Here is a 19,753-nt window from a genome sequence, read left to right as displayed (position 1 = left end):
CCACTGTTTGATGGATGGGACCTGGAATGCACCCACACTGCTTGATCACACTAGGTGGTGTGGTCACTCAGATAGCCAGGCTGTAGGGCTCTGAAGGTAATAACCAGCACCTTGAATTGCATCCAGGAGCCAACTGATAACCAGTGCAGCTTGCAAAGTAGTGGGATCACAACGCTGCTGCATTCTGGATCAGCTGTAGTTTGCCCTCCTGTCTGATTGCTGTTTCGGAAGGCCAATAGCATAGTCTTTATCATTATTATTATATACAGCAATGTGAAATCACAGCTGCCAGTTCTTTAGCTGGTGTTGCCCTTCATTTGCACTGAGTTCTTCCCCCAAACCTAGGATGTCATAATGCATTGGTGTAGTATATGTGCTGATTCAAGCAGTGTGGCCTTTTGTAATTGACAGATGGAAATTATGTCAATGCACAGATTTTCTAAATAACACCCAAGGCTTTCTGGAATGGCACCCAGTGTGCTGACAACTACTGGGACAACCACTGCCATAATTTATGCCATAGTCTTTCGACTTCAATTTTCAGATCTTGATACTTTGTGATCTTCTCCAATTCTTTGTCTTCTGTTCTGCTATCTCCTGGTATTGCCACATCGATTATCCACTTTTCTTCTTTTCAACCACAGTTCTATCTGGTGTGTTATGTGCTAAAACTTTATCAGTTTGTATTTGAAAATCCCACAGTATTTTAACTTGCTCATTTTCGACTACCTTTTCAACTATATGTTCCCACCAATTTTTCATTACTTTATATTATTATTATTATTATATGTCTGTTATTATTATTATTTTGGAATAAATCTGTGTAAGGAAAATATTCTGGAAAAAAATGGAAATGAATGCACTCCCTGCTTAAAAACATTGGAGCAGATTTGCATGGATTTTCAAACTTCTTGCTTCAATTTTGCTTCAGCCCTGTGTCCTGATCTGGTTTGTGAGCTGACTGCTGCTTTCCTGTCCGCCCTCCCCCTCCTTCTTGCAAGTCTCTGTTCGGGCCCCTGTTAATCTCTTTCTTCATTTCTGTGGCTGAGCGATATGGCCACTTTAGGTCAAATCGGATTATTCATGCTTTTGGATACCGTTTTTAAGAATGGTATATGCTATCTTTCGTGAAAATAGAACTCTGTTAATTTTAAAAAACTTCACAGCCTAGCTATTTTTTAGTTTGGGGAAACTTTTGAGAGGTAAATGTGTGAATGGGAAAGTCTGTGTGTAGAATACAGTAACAAAGGAATGAAAACATCCTTTGCATAGATATAAACAAATATCTCTAAGTGTTTACCCTATTTGTCTGTTCCCTGGCATGGAGTTTTGAGATACGTTTTTAAAAATTAGCTTTGCAAGAAAAAGCAAGCAAGCACGGAAAAGCATTTGGAATTATTTAAATGTTGATGGTGATTTTTCAGTGAACGAATCTCAAGATCTGCCTTGGAATAGACTATAATGTTGCATTATGGCCTGAGGGGGACATGACAATTTAGAGCTGGCCTGCACAACTTGTAGCGGAGAGAGGACCACGTTGATAAATTAAAAATCCTTGCGGGCTGCAAAGAAATACCTGGCACGGCTATTAGCCAGCGGAGCAGCGGCAGTGTTGGAGCCGGTGGTGGCAATGAGGCTTGGAGGCACTTGGCAGCCAGTCTTTTTGGGGTGGAGGCCACAATTAATTTATTTTTTTTAAATCAGCAGGCCATATGTTGTGCAGACCTGATTTAGACAGACTGTAAGATAAACAGTACGTTAGGCTGGACCTGTCTTTAGCCCAGTTTGTTACCTGTTTCTGTAAATAGCAAGACTATGGTAAATGATGGCTGAGGAGAATAGCCCAGTTTGTTACCCGTCATAGAATGAGTCATAGAGCAGGAGTCATAGAATGAGAAGACTCAATAAAAGTCTTCTTAAAGAGGTGAAAAAACTTCCTTGTCCATTTCTCTCTCTTCGCCTCCCCCCCTTCTAGGCACCCAGGAGGATTTTGTCAGGTTTGCATTGTTAAGTGAATTATCTTGATCTATGTTTCCAGAGCTAATCCACGAATCTGTGTACGTTTGTTTTGTTTTCCCTTTGAATTTTGCAATACAAGCCTCAGTTCAAAAAGAAAAAAAAGTGTGAGATTGGCTAGCCTGAAAACAAAAACTGTGGTTTCAGGTGACAGCACTGTTTAATTTTAAATGCATGCAAAACGTGTATTTGGTCTGTTACAAAGGTCAAACTTTCTGGTATGTTTCTTGTTTAAAGGAGATTCAGTGTGGAGTGTTTACATGTGAACTCATGGGCATTTGACAAGGACTAAAACAAACTGATCTGTCCATTCCCACAACATGCCAAGCTCAGGAAAAGGACCAGCCTTCGCTTCCCCCAAAGCCAGAAGACCAAATAATTTTTGTTAGTTTTGTCCTTTGTGGCAACTCTGCTTGAAACTGCTTCTTGAAGCAATGCCAGAGATGCTGAACTAAGTTGGAGAACCAGACTCTGAGAGAATTATGCGATAGCTTGGAAAAATTGTGTGACAACACTGTGTTCTCCTCCCCCTTCCCCCCCTCAGCCTTCATGTAGCCTTGTGGAAGCCTTGACTGCAGTTGGAAAATTATTACGTTTCTGTTATTTTGTGCAGGCTACAGTATTCAGAGTACGGGTTGCAGTTGATGTTTTGGCTCTGTGCAGGGGTGCCTAGAAAGTTGGTGGAATTTTGTTCCCTAGTTCATTTTCCCACTAGCAACTTCTAGGGTCAGCCCAGAATCTTTGTGCTGAAATAACTAATAAGGACAGGCTTTACATCACTTGAGCAAAGTTGGGGTCTCTGTTAGTCATGAGTAGGGAAAATAGTCCCCTCTCTCCTGGACTTCCGTAAAAAAACTGAAGACCTGCTTTTGCCAGCACACCTGGAGTAGGAAGGGGAATAGTCCTTCTTGGGGATGGCTGGCGCCCTAGAATGGCCCCTTTATATTCACGGACTGGTGTAGAATCTTCTGCCATCTGGATTTTATTGCATTTTATATTTCTTACCTTCTATTTCTATTTCTATTTATTGTACTATTTATAGTTTGTACTGAATTTTAAACTTCTTTTCTATTGTAAACCGCCGAGAGTCCCAGTGATAAAATTTGGCAAATTAAATAAATAAATAAAATAAAATAGTCAATATTCACAAGTGGAGAAAACAGTCAATGTTTATACATAATACTAAGCAGGATTTTTATAAGCGTTACTTGTTGAACAAGCCATAACTTTTATGCAGAGCCAAAACAAACCACTTTCTGGCTTAGGTTTATGAATTAATTGGGTTACCAACTGTAGTCTGAGGTCACTTTATGAGCACTTTGTGCCAGCTCTAAAGCAGCTCTGAATTTCTGTGAACCCAAAATATCTGATGTGTTTGAGAGCTCTAAGGCTTTGTGGAGATTATGCATGATGTATTTCCCTATTTGGAGGAATTGCAACCTCACCATACCTCCCAATTCCTGAATTTCTGTCATTTTTTATCATTGTCCTTAGCAGCAAACCGTTAGCAAGGTTGAAGATGATTATGAATTGTCCTCAAATTGCTGTTTAAGGATACTGATGCAGACCTCATCTACTAGATCATGGTGTCTAAATAAAAGTGTTTGGCATATTTATAACCTACTTGTTCCTGGTAAAATTAGCCCATAGCAATTAACAATGTAAAACAACATTGGCAATAAAATACCGTATTTTAATTTATATATATATAGAGGGGGGGGAGTTAAATCCACAAAATACAATATAAAATCCATAAATAACAATATCAAATAAAAGAAATGGATAAAATCCAAGTCCCATTCATAAAACCAGAATCCTAATGGAGGATATAAAAAGTTTTTAGTTTCATCTTGATGCAGAGCAAAGGGGAAGTTGTCTGCACTTCGGGGGCAAGGGAATTCCACAAGATAGATTCCACTACCGAGAAGGCCTTCACCCTCACCCTCATATATTACAGTTGGACGTTTTTCCAGGAATCATGTGCAATAAATCCTCTGAAGATGATTGGAGTTCCCAGTTTGCAATGGGGAACTTGGGGAAACTGAACCAAAGATGTTTCAGGATGTATATGTCAAAACAAGTACCTTGAGCAAAACCTTTGATTTTACTGTCATTTTTCTATTTGTACACACCTAATAAGCCTGCACTCCAGTCATTACCAAGTTGGAAGCTACAGGAACTGTTGGAATACCCAATGAAATGTGACAAGCAACAGAAGAAGAATCAATAAAGGTTTTAACCAAGCTATACCAGCAAATCTGGAGAATGACACAGTGGCCAACCAATTGGAAGAGGTCAGTCTACATTCCAATACCAAAAAAAGACTTAAAAGAGTGCAAACTATTGTACAATATGCTTAATTTCACATGCTAGCAAAATAATACTTAGGATCATCCAATGTAGATTAGAGTTGTATGTGGAAAAAGAGATGCCAGATGTTCAAGCTGGTGTCAGCCCTCCCAGTAAGACAGGAAATACGACCAGATGAGCTACTTCTACTTTATTGTTAGGCTACATTAACAGAATCTTGCAAGTCTGAAAGTACAAATCTCCCACTGTCCCTATTTACCACCTAACCAGTTAGGGCAGATCCTTTCTAAGTCTCTTTCTCTGCCTGTTATTTAGTTGCAGACTCCTCCCTCTTTTATCAACTGATTCCCTAGGCAGCATCTCCCTCCCCACCCTTCCAAGGTCATTCTCACATTCCATTACATCTGGCTTTAGAAAAGGCCAAGGAACATGAGACATTATTGCTGATGTCTGCTGGATAATTGAGAAGGCCAAAGAATATCAAAAGGAAGTCACTATGTGCTTCATTGATTATAGAAGGCCCTTCAGTTGTATTGATCATGTCAAGCTGGAATGTGGTTAGAGAAATGGGAATCTCAGAACATTTCATTGCCCTGATGAGAGAGTTATATGCAGATCAGGAATCTACAGTACAGACATAGCATGGTGAAACAGGCTGGCTCCAGGTTGGCAGAGGAATGTGACAAGGCTGTATCCTCTCCCCTTGTTTATTCAATCTATATGCTGCATATATATTAAGGGTAGCTGGGTTGGAAGAAGATGAGCATGGTTTTAAAATTGGAGGAAGAAACATCAGTAACCTGCACTATGCTGATGATACTGCTCTGATAGCTGAAAATGCAAAGTTCTGCAAGCCCTAGTAATACAAGATAAGGAGCAAAATGGAAAAAAAATGGGACTAAAATATAAAGAAGACCAAACTAATGACAACAGGTAGAACAGCCAGCCTTAAAACTGGCAATGAAGAGATCGAAGTGGTAGATAGCTTCTGCCTATTAGGATCAACTATCAACAGTAAAGGAACAAGCAGTCAAAAATACGCTGCAGACTAGCACTTGGTAGAGGAGCCATGAAAGACTTGGAAAAGATATGCAGATGTAATGATGTCTCTATACCTACAAAGATCAGGCATTGTATTCCCTGTGACACTCTATGGAAGCAAAAGTTGGACTTTGAAGAAGCAGGATAGGAAGAGTATTGATGTTTTTGAACTTTGGTGTTGGAGAAGACTTCTTAGAATACTGTGGACAGCCAAGAAAACAAACCAATGGATCATCAAATCAACTCAGATTTCTCACTCAAGGCACAAATGAACAAGCTCAAATTACTGTATTTTGGACACTTTATGCAAAGACCCAGCTCTCTGGAAAAGGCTCGAATGCTGAAAAAGGTGGAAGGAAAGAGAAGAAGAGGATGACCACAGCAAGATGGATGGACTCAGTTACAGTGGTGATGAGTGCACTGTTGGGTGCCCTGAAAGACCAGGTTAGGGATAGATCATCATGGAGAAAATCTGTCTATGTGGTTGCTGGGAGTCGAAAATGACTTGATGGCACATAATTAATCAATAAGCCTGCATTGCAATATTTATTTGGACTCCCTTTAAACCTGATGAATGTATGAATTGTGCTGTTAATTTCCTGCAACATATCAGAGCTGAGCTCAGGGCATTTATATTTTAGATTTAGGGAGGGTGGAGGCTTTCATGAAAAAAGAGATTAGGAGTCTAGTTTAGTAACAACACATTTTTTAATTCTTACATTTCTTTTTTTTAAGAATTCTTTTTTAACACTTTTTTTTAACAAGTGTTATTACCCATCAGATTACTCATTTTCTTAACTTACTGGGAATCCTAGATATCCTGCGCTAAATCATTTAATTCCACAACCACTATCAAAAATGCACAATACAGTGCAGTGTGAAAGGAAATACGTTGTATTTAGAGCCAAACCAAATGGAATGGAGACCTGAAATTGTGCACCTCCTGTTCTTCCATATTTTATGAAAAGCAGTTGTTGAGGACCCCCTGGTTTGGATCAGGATCACAACATTAGAGTGGAAGTCAGTCTTCTACACTATCTTACTGAAAATTATTTCCATGATGTTGGTATTTGTCTATTAGGGTAGAGATATGAATGCCCAGAACTGAATATTCAGGCCTATTGAATCGGGTAGGTGGGACCCCCACTTCTTGCATATACCAGCTATCCCTAGTTAGGCTTATATTATACACTGGATGCATGCTGTGGGAAACATGTATCAAAATGCATTCTCCCTCAGTAAAGTTTGCTGATGTTACTTTGAACTTCATTGTAGATACACCTTAAAAGGTGACTGATCTTATGTTTATACTAATACCACGAACCCTATTGATTTTCAGTTCCATTTTTAAAGTAGCCAATCTCTAAATGCTAAACACAGCTATATCCGTAGTTTAATAATAACCAGCTCATAATGTGATACCTTGAACATCTGCTTTCTTGTTATGTTGGTCTATGATTGTAATAAAGAATTGAATTGAATTGAACCAATATAAATAGTCACTGTAACTGGACTCTAACTTTTAGTTTTGAAACCATAATCACTCCTTATGTATTACTCTTCCTTATACATTACATCACTGCATTTTTTCTAGATAGAATAATAATACTAATTACAACTTTCCCATAGCTTTTAGTAATGTAATGGTTCTATATATTTCAAATCGGTAATTTTACTATTCTGTTATTTTAAACGATTATTTATTTGCCTTAGATAAATTGTATAATACTTTACTATATTAATTTTTATGCCCCAAATTCTTAAACTTTAATTTACAATTTTACTTGTACCGTTACATGATTTTATAGCTTGTTGTACTCTAAACAATTGTGACCCTTTTGTTTTGCTTTGCTGGTCAATGCTCAAAATAAAATGACTGACTGACTGACTGGATTATATATTATATTATATTATATTATATTATATTATATTATATTATATTATATTATATTATATTAATTATATTATATTATATTTATTATATTTATTATATTATATTATTAAAGATCTGGAGCCAATTAGCAGCAATGCTGACTGTGGTGGGAAAAATTCTAAATTGTTTTTTCATCCCTTCCCCACTTCCCTGCCCCAGACAGATTTTGAACATTTTAACAAAGAAGCAGGAAAATATGTATTCAAAAAGTACTGATTCAGAGTGATATTGTTCAGCTTGGTTGCAGAACTGATCTTATTTTGGTATTGCCCCCAGTGACAGCTCCATTCTGAAAATCACATCACTGCTGATGAGACCTGGAATGAAACATTTTTACTGGCAATTTATAGCTGTCATCCGAAAAGTGCTTCAGTTAGAGAACTGCTAATATGCCTTGGGACAAAATTAATTAAAGGATAGGGGAGCCCAGAGTACTTGTTGGAGAGGAGCAGCTTGTAGCATTTTTGCAGGATTCACTGCTCTGCCCTCACTGCCTTCTTATAAACATCCTGCTGTGTACAGGTAATACTGACTCTGCATGAGGTGTGAAAGCAATTAGTTTTGGTACTGAGATACAGCAGTTGCCATGCTCAGAAAATGCCTGTTGCATCTTGGTGTAACTGACATGAAGTGGGACATGGGATTATAATATACTGAGTCAGACCATTGGTTTGCACCTTGCTCAATTTTGCATTTACCCTGATGGGAAGCAACTTTCCAAAGTTTTAGAATGAAGCATTGGCCAGAAATTGCAGGAATTGAATCCAGAATCCTTTGTACACAAAACACATTGTTTGTTTGTTTGTTTATTCAAATTCATTAGCTGCCCAGTTCCAATGGACTCCCCTGTACTTACTGTACTGTAGTTGTACTCCCAACAATCGTCTTTCAAAATATGACTAGCTCCAAACTCAGGACTTTAAAAAATGTAACGTCTTTATATCTGTTATCCAATTTGGATTTTAAAATGTGTTTAAACATGTTGGAATACTAAATCACATTTGACAGAATGTATACACATATATTAGGGTTACTGTGTTGTGGATTACACAAATACAAGTATATATTTTAGTTAACATAAATGGCCTGAGCTGCATAAAATAATTAGGCTTGTTTTTTTTTTTTTAAGTTCCAAATCATTTGGTTGAAATGCCTTAAAAGTTAATTCAATGTTATTAACTTTGCAAAAAAAGAGTTGAAATCTGTCAGAAAGCTATTTTCCTTCTTCATTAATGAAATCTCATTTGAACCTATTGAGGCAGAGATGCAAATGAAACAGACACTAGAAAGTTAAAATGGCCAGGAGAACCACCCCCAAACTCTGTGTAGATACTAAGAGGCTGAATTAATAAAAGTTGCTGGGCAGGTTAACCAAGCACAATTTTGGTGTTCACATAATATAAACTACTTTATGGCTTAAGGTAATGGCTTGGTTCATACAACATGCTGACCAAATCCATTTTAGCCTAGGGAGTTGCCCATCCACGTCAGATTCTGCTGTGTTTCTAAATTCATTACTAATTGCTTTACATTATGAAAGTCTAGAAGGCATTATGTTAACACATCCTTGGGAACTTGTTTGACAATACTAGGAACTGATTTGTAGATTACACTGCCCTTTATTTGCATCATCTTTTCCAGAGCCAACTTTCTGCTTAGAGCTTTATAATAGAATCACCCAGTTAATGATAGAAACTTCCCCACTGTTTGTTCAGATTTAGAAGCCACATTTTTAAGAGGAACAGCAAGGGTATGCTTAGTTGGATTGGACTAAGCTGGGATTTGGCAATTTGATCCTTTCCATAGTGGTAGCTCAGGTATCTTTAAAAACCCAAACACTATTGAACTTCCGTAGATAACTTCAAAGAGTTGTTAATTTTAAGAATGATTTCTGATAATAGTCGAAGAAAGAGTTTCGGGTCTAAGGGGAACTGGGTAGGGGTAGGGAATGGGTGTAGGTAGGCACGTATTGCTTCTGCTGGGGAAGATGATGGCCATCTTTTATAGCAGCTCCAGTTTTGCCTGTGAGGTAATGGTGGTTGTAACAAAGGTGCCCTTCTTCACTGTAGCCTGAAGGAGTCGTAACGTTGAACGGATCTCCTTGGCCTCCACCGCAGCCACTCCTCACTCTCCGCTTAGCACGCTGCCCTTCCCCCATCTTCCTCCACAGAGCCTTTCCTCAAGGCACATTTCTGGCTGTCGGAGTATCAAATATGCACAGGCACTTTCCCTCCTTTTTCTCTCTGTCCAAGGCACTTCCCAGAGTTGTTCTTACAAAATAAGCAATGTCTAACAAGGCACTCCCCCGCCCCACCTCGGGTTCGGTTTGTCAGTGAGGTGTGCCTATCTCCTTTGCTTTGTTCAGTTTTACATATGAAAGTGCACAGTAGCTGCACAGTAGCTCCACATTAGCTAAAAGTGTGTGTGTGTGTGTGTGTGTGTGTGTGTGTGTCTTACAATTCCAATTTATTTCCTGGGGTAAAAACGCAACATGAGCAGATGGCAAGTATTAGCATACAAAATGTAGCCAGAGCCTCTTGATGCTGATTTTAAGGATGGTGTAGATTTCTGTCATGAACCTGCAGTTAGTTAAATAGTGCTTACCAGTTAATGGATTTGTTCCACTTGAACTGCTTGATACATGCAGAGGTTCAGCAATCAATGACTCCTTGAGGAATAATCAAGAAGGATGGAGGTTCAAGATCAGCTCGGCTTTCTTGTCAACGCGTTTGCCTTAGTGTTGACAAATTGGTAAAAATAAAAAAGGATGCGCAAAATGGATTCTTTTCGATTCCATTGATATTACTACTCTCCTGTGCATTTGCATTGCACATTTAGGGTAGTTAAAAATAGGAATTTGATTTCACAAAGGAACTTGCCTGCTCCTTAAGACAGCAATATGAATTAATACAGGTCTGAATCAGGGTCATACTGTATCTTGCACTTGTCATTGACGTTCATGCCCATAACTTGCACAATAAAACTGAGGAGCTTTTCTTTCCCATAAATCTGGTAATGATTAGCAAACCTAATACTTTTGGGAAAAGTAATAAGGTGGTTGTTTTTTGCAGGGGTTTGGTTTTTTTTTTGCTTTCATGAAAAGTTCCATATATTCTTGGCATATCAAATCAGTACAAACAATAATTAGAGATTTGCTTTACAGCATTTACAATACCCTAAGCTGTTGTAAGATTTGCAGATACTGTGAATGGGTTCTTAGCAAATGCACTTTGAGTTCTGTTATCATAACTACCTTCTTGATGCTTTCTTCTTTGTAGTTTTTCTCCATATATCTTAAGGCATGGGTAGGCAGACTTTATTATAGTATGTTGTGGAGCAAATTCTTGCAACAAATCATCCATTGAGCGCTGTATTGTCCACTGAAGATGGTGGGAGTTGAAATAAGCAGTGGCTATACATATTGTATTTTCTTTCCCCTCACATATCTGACTGTTTGAGACAGGGTAGATTGTTTATGCCAGATATATGACTTGATGGTTTGCAAAGAGCTTTGGAAATTAAAGGTTCTCATAAAAATAGGCCAGTGACTCACATACTGTATGTCTGGGTGGCTCACACACTTGAAAACAGAAAACGATAAATAGTTACAAATAAACAACTAAAATAAAAACCATTAAAAACCAATAAAACAGTTAAAACTTAATTTGTGGGACAGTATAATCCATACAATAACTAACAATCCAACCAGCTAACAGGCTTCATACCACCACAGGAGACAGAATTAAAAGGCCAGGAATTAAAACACCTAAGAGTTTTGCACATGGTTTACAACATACTACTGTTAATTTTTGTTCTACAAATTGGAATGTGGATCATTAAGTGGAACAGAATTAGAAATTGAAAGGAAGTTTAAATGCCTGAGAGGCAAAGTATAGTTCTGCATGTTATGGATTGAATCCAGACTATGTTAAGCAGGTTTGGTTCCATTGGAAAAAAAATGAGATAAGTGTATTCATTACTAACTTAATTTTCACTGATATTAGCTGGACTAAAACATAAGTTACTCCATATCCAGTCCTACTTTAGTTGACATTTCACACAATAAATAAATAAATAAAATTTACAAATGTAAATTTATATTTAATTTATATATGTTAGCACTCCTTTCTTCATTTTCCCCCCTCAGTCTTTGAGCTAGGTTGGGCTAAGGCAGAATGAGTGGACCAATTAGCTTGCATGCATGAACCTTAGTTTCCCCAATCCTAGTCCAACACCTTAACCCCTGTAGTACAGTGGTATGCAGAGTTTCCTACGTTGAATTCCATCTAGACAAATATGTCAGGAAGCAAGAATCTATAGAGGCAGTGAGAAGAGAACCCAGGCTACTGTTCCTTATTTAACTAATTTGTATCCTAGCTTCTATACAAAGAAAGCTTTGATGATAAAACAACTTTTATTGCCATAAACATTCACAACACTAACACACTTTTTTAAAAAATCCATCAAATAAACTATTCAATTGATGAAACTAGAAATTCTTAAATAGCATTACAAATCAAGAGAACAGGACATGTAGAAGTTTCCTTCTATAATTAGGGTGCTATCACAGAAATGACTTTGTCTCTGGTATCCATCTACTTTTGTCTCTGAAATCCAGAATATTCTTTGAAGGGCCTCACTGTGTATTTGTTTGCTCTATGGATGAAATTAAAAATATGCCTTCTCCATTGATTAGATTAAAGGAAGCTGTATTCAGAAAAGTCAGTATGGTAAAGATTTTGTGGTTTTGTTTATACAGTTTATAACCTGCCATTTTGCTCAAATGCCTGTCAAATCACAACCACTAGCTAACCTGAAAAGGATTTTTTTTTCCATCCAGAGACTGCCTAAGAGTTTCAGAACTGAGGAGAAATTAATCTTGAATTATTAGCCTCTCCAAGGCAGATCAGCGGGTCAAGGAACCATGGGGTATACAATGTTTGCATAGCAGTACTGTTAATTACACACAGCTTTTGCCAAAGAAGTCTAATCCAGTCATGTACATGAACCCTATTTGAGATTCTCTTTCACTAGTCAAGCATATTATTGATCTCTGTGACATTTTGATCACTTCCTTAAAACTATCAAGTCTTTATATTCCTTGTTTTAAATCCAGTAGCTGTTTTTGAATCCAAGTATCAATTGTCTTATCCCTCATGCTGACCTTAGATTTGCAGCATGTTGTTAGGTTTTTAACTCAATTTGATTTGGGATTTGTTGGCTTTCCAAGATCGTGCCTTGTGATCGTTGTTTAGCATTGTCTCTACCTTAACTCCAGTGTCTAACCCATGTTTGCATGACCAGCATCCCCTATACTTTTCTTAAATCACCTTGTTTGCCAAGTTAGATCCGTTTGTCCTGTATACACATAAACAACTTTATAGTGTAGTAAATGCCAACTGAACTTAAAATTTGGCTCCATATAATGATGTGGTATACTTTGTGAATTTCTCTTGCCCTGCAGTACACTGCATCTTATGTCAGAGAAGTAACTTTAAAGCTAAAGATTTATGGTCAGAGCAAAACTTAAAAGTGTTTTGAGAAGCTGCTACAAAGGTCACACTCACAAGCCAACTGTTAAGCCATCTTTTACATTTATTTTTATACCAAATTGCAGTAGTTTCAGAATCTCTAATAATGTCTTTATTTGGTCTCCCCATTGTTGCTAGAGGTCTTATGATTTAACCACGCTTGGATTTATAATCCAGGAATTTTCAATAGTTCTTACATGAAGATGGCTTTAAAAAAATGTATGAGTAAAAGAGGATTGGATAAATTCATGGAGATTCAGTGTTCCCTATGAATTGGGGGTGGCATGCCCCTGAGTACCAACTGCAGGAGGACAGTGGTGGGAGAGAAGTAGGTTTCTAGCTCCAGGTTGTGAATACCCCAGAGGCTATGAAATTCTTAAGGAATAACATACAACCATGTGTTAGAAGGTAGGTATTTAAACCACCTTCTCTCTATTCATGTATGAATGTACACACATTAAAAGTAAAAAATCAAGCATCCCAAGATGTTGGATTTTTCTCTACTATTCTGGAAACAGTGCATAACCTGCCATGTGTGTGCCATATCACTAAAAAAGATCTCATATATGCATAAATTCACATTATATGAAGGAACAGAGGACTACAGTAACAAAAGATTGCAAGGAAGGGGCAGATAGGTACCTAATGCAGCAGCAAAATTATCTGTAGGATTTTTTTTATATAATTAGAATTCATAATGTGCATTAAAAATCACTGTTTTTTTCAACAGTGCATTTTTAATTTTCCTGCACATGTACTTGACTATGGCCATTTAGGCCAGATTACAAAGTTTCTATAGCTATTGTAGTATTGGGAAAGAAGGTCTCAGTTCTTAAGAGTTTTGGCAGATGAACGATAGTAAATTTCATTCCAAATTGTTGAACCAACTATTTCAAGTATCCCAATGAAAAACATAACAGGTTGGTCTGAAAGGCTTAGTGGTCTTTTCGTCTGGAAAGAATAGTTATTATTTATTTTTTCGTAAACCTGCTACCCACCATAATAGGAATCACTTACTAACTAAGACCTGAGTTCAGATTAAAGTTGTGTGTTTATATGTGTGCTGGCTGGGGAATTCTGGGAGTTGAAGTCCACCCTTCTTCCAGTTGCTGGGGTTGAGAAACACTGCTCTAAAGGCTCAAAGAGAAGCAGAGACATCATCTGCTAACATACATAAATACCATTGTCCTCTGTTGCCTAAGTCAGAAGTGAAGCCACTTCAAATATGGTCATTGCATAGGTGATGGATTTCATGCAATTGGAGGATTAGTAACTATCTTAGGAAGTGGACGATGATCCTGGATGGTGGTGGTGATGATGATGATCCTGGCAACAAAAGTAGTTTAATATCAAGTGATTCCATTTCTGCAATAGCAATACTGCCTTTGTGTCCCCAAATGCACCTAAACACATGGAACATTCTGCAAAACAGTTTCTGCAAAGGTTCCTGTTGCCACCAAATATGAATGTGGATTATTTTTGTATATGTGTGTAGGAGTAACAGAGCTTTCCTGGTCTGGCTGGAAAAGGCTAGCTAGCTAGAATTTTTTTTTTCCAGTTGCTGTGGCCAGCAGTTGCTATTACAGTACTTCAGGGTAGTTTACCTAGCAGAGCTCAGCCTGCTCAGTCGCCATGATTTCTGCGGCTTCCGTTCTGAGCGCCCTTCCCCCTCTGTATTGCAGTGCCAGGTCCATGGAGAGAGAACGGGAGGGAGGGAGGGAGGGAGTCTTCCTGTAGCCATACACTACCTATTTTTATTTGCTTCCAACTAGCAAAGCTGTCCTAAGGTTGAATGGGGATTGTTGGGATTTGTTCTGCCCTCTTACTACTTCCTTCAAAAAGTTATGTGGCTGATGCATCTGATGAAGGGAGCTGCATCTCCCAAAAACTCATGCCTTTTTAAAAAAAAACTGCTAGTTAGAAAAGCTACAATCAGACTCCTGATTTTTGGCCATCAGGGTAGAAGAATCACTCATTGCTTGAGAACCTGCACCAGATTAGAATGTCTCAAACACCTTTTAATTTAATTTTTTGGATCGAAGCAGCCATATTATTTTGTGTAGATATTGATTCACGGTTTTCAGCCAGCACCACCACGTCTTAGCTGATGCTCAAGCTGCACAGTCTGTGTAGAAGCAAGAGGAAGATCCCTTGTACAAAGCACAGAATGACAGCAGACATACTGAGGTTGTCGGGGTAATCATAAGTATAGATTAAAAAATGAGCAGAGGTTATTATCATATAGGTATGACAGGAAAGATTAGGAAGAGAGCAGGTTTGGTCTAGTGGTTAAAATGCTGAGCTAGAAACCAGGTGATTGAGAGTTCTAGTCCTGCCTTAGGCATGAAAGCTGGCTGGGTGACCTTGGGCAGTCACTCTCAGCCCAACTCACCTCACAGGGTTTTTGTTGTGGGGGAAATAGGAGGAGGAAGGAGTATTAGTTATGTTCGCCGCCTTGTGTTATTTATAAAAAAATAATAAAGGCGGGATAGAAAATAAAGTCAGTGAGTCTGTGGCTTAAAAAAAAGAGGAATCAGTATGAAGCTTCTGGTTTAGGAGAAGTCACTGGTATAAAGAGGGCTTTGGAAATTAATCCAGCTTTGCAGTTTGCAACACCAATCTAGTTCTATGTTTTGTAATGTAATGATAGAATTACAGAATGCAGCATCTGTTGGCCGAGGTGATTTCTTGGTTTCTATTTCTTCTGTTTTCCAGATTCAAATTTAGTATAGAGGAGAGATGTATCACCTGTGCCCCGGGGCTGTATATGGCTCCCAGAAGCCTTGTTTCCAGCTCCTAGAACCTTGGAAAAGTTGGAATCAAACTGTAATTTTAATTGGATAGAGAGGGAAAATTATTAAGTGCATGACAGGAGACTATTCTTATAAAGTGTTCATAATTAAATTGCAATTCATATAAAATGAAAACTTAGTTTTTGTCCTGGTCACATCAACTGTTTTTGGGAGGATGCCTTGTGGCACATCACTCAGAAACCATCTGCAGCCCTGCGTGGAAAAAGCTGCACATCCATGCCAAAAGTGATGTGCAAAAAAGTCTAAAGGAGGCTTCTTAATGGAGATAACTGGCTTTGTATGATCCATCCATTGTTATGGTTCTCCATTTTTTCCTTCAGTGAAAGAGTGATGGAAGCCCCTAGAAATAATATATTATTTCCCCAATCTTGTTATGCTGTTGCCCGCTGCTCTCTAAAAAAGGATTTGCAGTCCCTTTTCAGGAGAGTTCAGTTCTTTTTGCATCAGTTTTTTTTTACCTGTGAGATGTGTTTTATAAATGCATATTTTGATATTAAAAGTACAGACTTGCTTCTCTTGCTGAAGTTTTACTAACAGAATGCCTTTTGTGTTAAATATTGCCAAGAGAGGAAGTAAACATGGAATTGGAGAGGTGATTTTTTCACTCCCCATCCTTACCTGAAATATCATGTGGCCTAAACTTGCATGCTATCAAGCCTGTTCTCATATCTGTCTGTCTGTCTATCAAATTTTTCACCGCCCATCTCCTCTCACTAGAGGGACTCTGGGCGGTTTACAACAAAATACTCAATAAAACAATAAATATATAAAATCCCTTATAAAATTATATATCACTAATAATATAAATAGAAATAAAATCCAGATGGCTGAGTCTTATTCCGTCTTCATGTGGGAGGGGTACTTCAAGGCACTAGCCAACCCCAAGTATGACTCTTCCCTTCCCCACCCCAGGCCTGGTGACAGAGCCAGGTCTTCACGTTTCTCCAAAAGGCCAGGAGCAAAGGGGCTAGCCTCGCCTCATGGAGGCATATCCTCCCAAGTACAACAAACAACTTCTGCTGTGTCTGTGTAACCTTGGGGCTAGCATGATCAGTGTACATTTGTGTGAATGCTTGCTGCCTGTCTCATGTTACACTGTTTGATGTTTATTATCACAGCATGTTAGGCACTGTTCAGATCTTTTGAGCATTAAGCCTCTAGTTACTGCAGCTGATTACAAGAGGTTGCTTCTACATAGGATCAGATTGTCCACTCTAGTTAACAGCTTCCTCGCTACTCAGCTGGAAATCTCGTCCCAAGTTAGTTCTTCTATTTGAATTGCTTTAGGTCATGAGCATGCTGGCTGGGGAATTCTGGGAGTTGAAGTCCACACATCTTGAAGTTGCCAAGTTTGAAAAACACTGCTTTAGATGAATAACCCAAGCCAGGGAGGGAGGATGTGCGTACAAATAAGGGTGGACTAGAATAATTTAAGGACTAGGCAGGTCTACTTATTATTACAGACGGTGAGAAATACTACTTAACTTTGCATACACGATTCTCCTGCGAAGTGTTCTGTTCTGGTAAACAGAGAGGAGGTCAGCCTACGTGGCAAAAGCACCTGAAGGTATTCGTTTCTAATACGAATCTCTGTTCCCAGCCAGTATTGCTTGTCTCTCAGAAAAGGAGGAAAGGTCAGCTTTGCCCAGAAGTGAAAGGCTTAAACCTTAAGGCTACCCATTGGCTCTTGCAGTATGCCAGTGGAGTGTCTCATAAGGGAGAAGTGGGGCATGTGAAGGTGAGAGGTGATTTCTTTGGGGAGAAGGGTGTTCCTTTCTTGCTGCTTTAATAGTTTAACTTAGGTGGTCATTTATCTTTTGTTAAGGAAGGAAAAGAAGGCTTTAGCTGCTGTCTCAAAGTGAGAGAGTTGGCATTCTTCTCCAAAAAGGATTGCAAAACTCCCAGGTGCTCTCCAAGCACTTCTTTTTTGGTGTGTAGGTACTGGAGCTGTGGTAAGCAACACAGCAGGATATTCCTTTGCTCAACCAGGAGGCAGATGGCCCCTCCTCCACATACCATGTTGTGCACATTCTTTATCACACTTATGAGGCCTCGGAATGGCTGTTTGGCTCTTTCCACACCATCAGCCTTGTTCTGAGAGCTGCATCCATCCACCTGTTCTACAGCTGCTTATTGTTTCAGTGGTACAGAGAGGAAATGCTGAGGGTAGAAGTAACAAGGAAGCAGAAGTTGTAAGGAATGCTTCAGGGGCACTCACGAAGAGCACCATTTCTCAATTGGCACCTGAGAGAGAGAGAGCTTGTTTCTGCTGGATGCTGTTTTATGGTTGCTGAGGAGATGCAGGCTGAAAACTTGAGAGGTGGAATGCCCCTGCTTACCTCCTTGGCAACAGCTTAAAACGGTACCAGCCTGCGGAGAAGTACTGTGCATAGTCATTCCTGGCCCAGGCTGGAGAGATGAGGGAAGATACGCTGCACAATCATTTCAGGGCTGCTTCTCTTGCAAAAGAAATTAACTGCTTAAGCAAAGCAAGTGTGACTTTGCAACTGTTTTGATAAGAAAAACGCCCAAACTCTGCTGCCTACTAGCTAGGCAAGATTGGTTTGAGGAAGGGAATGCTTTCCATTTCATTCCTGCTTTTTTCCCCCCACAAGCAAGAACCTCACCCACTCAGTTATTTACCTAAGTGAAGACAGGACAGACCCTTAGACACATGAATGTTTAGTTGATGGGGGCAGAAGACGGGGGTAGGCTGCTGCTTTCTTGCCCTACTTGCGACATATCCAGAAACTTCTAGTTGTATGTCTTTGATCTGACTAAGCAGGCTAGTTCTTCTATAACGCTTCCATAATGAAATGTAAAAGTTGTGGTTGACCCACAGGGGCTGCTTTTGAGTTATAGAAACTTTGAAACCCTTTTCCAGAAACCAAGGCAGATTGAAACACTGACCTATTTTAGTCTTTAATATTTTAATTAAAACATTTTAATATTTTAGTTCTCCATTTTAAACTAGTTAGGTGTGGTAGGGAGATGGTGTGTGCTCGGCTGTTTTGAGAATGCTCCAACTTCCAAGTGTGGGCAGCAGACACCTGCACGGTCTAGAATGCAGAAGTATCTTGTCATAACGTTTTTCAGGGGCTGTTTTTAATGTTAAGTTCTATTTTTTTTAATACCCCATGAAATCACTTTGGAGAGAGCAATATACTGACATCTGTATCAGTAGTTCTGCCTATTTCTGATACCTCTAAAAAATACAAGACACTGCTCTCTCAGGGGACTTTTCTTACAGAGTAAATCAGCAAAATGTAGGTGCTTTAAAGAGCAGAGAGGCAAAGCATCTATGAAGTACTTGCTGTTCGAAGTGTCAGGTGCAGGTTTGGGCGAGAGGTATTCTTACCCTTGTACATACATACAACTGCCACTTGTCATTCACATCTTCTCTATTGCATCTGTTTAGGGAGCAGCAGCTAAGGATTTCCCCCTTCAACATCTGAATGGAATGTCTTGGTCTGTTGGTATAATTGCATTGTATCAGATTAAAGATGGGGGAAATCTTTTGTCTTTGCAAATTTCGCTTTCCTGTGTCCAAAGTTTCCCAGTGCTTTATTACAAGCGTTAACTGGAAGCATCGTGAAGTCCGTGCATCCGTCTACTCAACCTAGAGCAGAATATAGTCAAACTTATCCTGGCAGCCAAGTCTCCCAACAAGGGGTGTACATGCTGAGAGCTTTGAAATGGATGGCCACCCCATGAAAGCGATAAACTGATGGCAGCCATTGTGCTTTAGGAAGATACTTTTGATTACAGGATTTATATAATCCCTCTAGGTCCCGCTCACATAAGGGAGATTAAAAATTTACTGCATAAATTACTGCTTTTGACACTACACCTGTTGTACTCTATATAACTATTCTGTAATGAATTTCATTGTGTTTGGGTAAACATGGCTCAATATATTGAAAATCTGTCACAAAATCCACAAATGAACAGACACAAAACAAGTGAACTTTACAGCAGGATTAAATTTCTGCACAGATTCAACTCAGCCACCCCATTTCTGGTGTCAAAGATAGGAGGGGGGGGGGGGAAAGCCAGGAGAGGGAGGACTTTCCACTCAGGCATCTGGCACATCATCTCGCTATAGATTA

General features: G+C 38.9%; 1 protein-coding gene across 1 annotated transcript in view; it reads left to right on the top strand.

Annotated features, from left to right (window-relative positions):
- Positions 1–19,753, top strand: part of BCAS4 (breast carcinoma amplified sequence 4) — a 45,766-nt gene that overhangs the window by 24,918 nt on the left and 1,095 nt on the right. The window lies entirely within an intron of this gene.

Source organism: Candoia aspera, chromosome 3, assembly GCF_035149785.1.
Source record: "Candoia aspera isolate rCanAsp1 chromosome 3, rCanAsp1.hap2, whole genome shotgun sequence".
NCBI lineage: Eukaryota > Metazoa > Chordata > Lepidosauria > Squamata > Boidae > Candoia > Candoia aspera.
The sequence above is the reverse complement of the archived record's forward strand: the minus strand, read 5'-3'. Positions and strand labels throughout refer to the sequence as shown.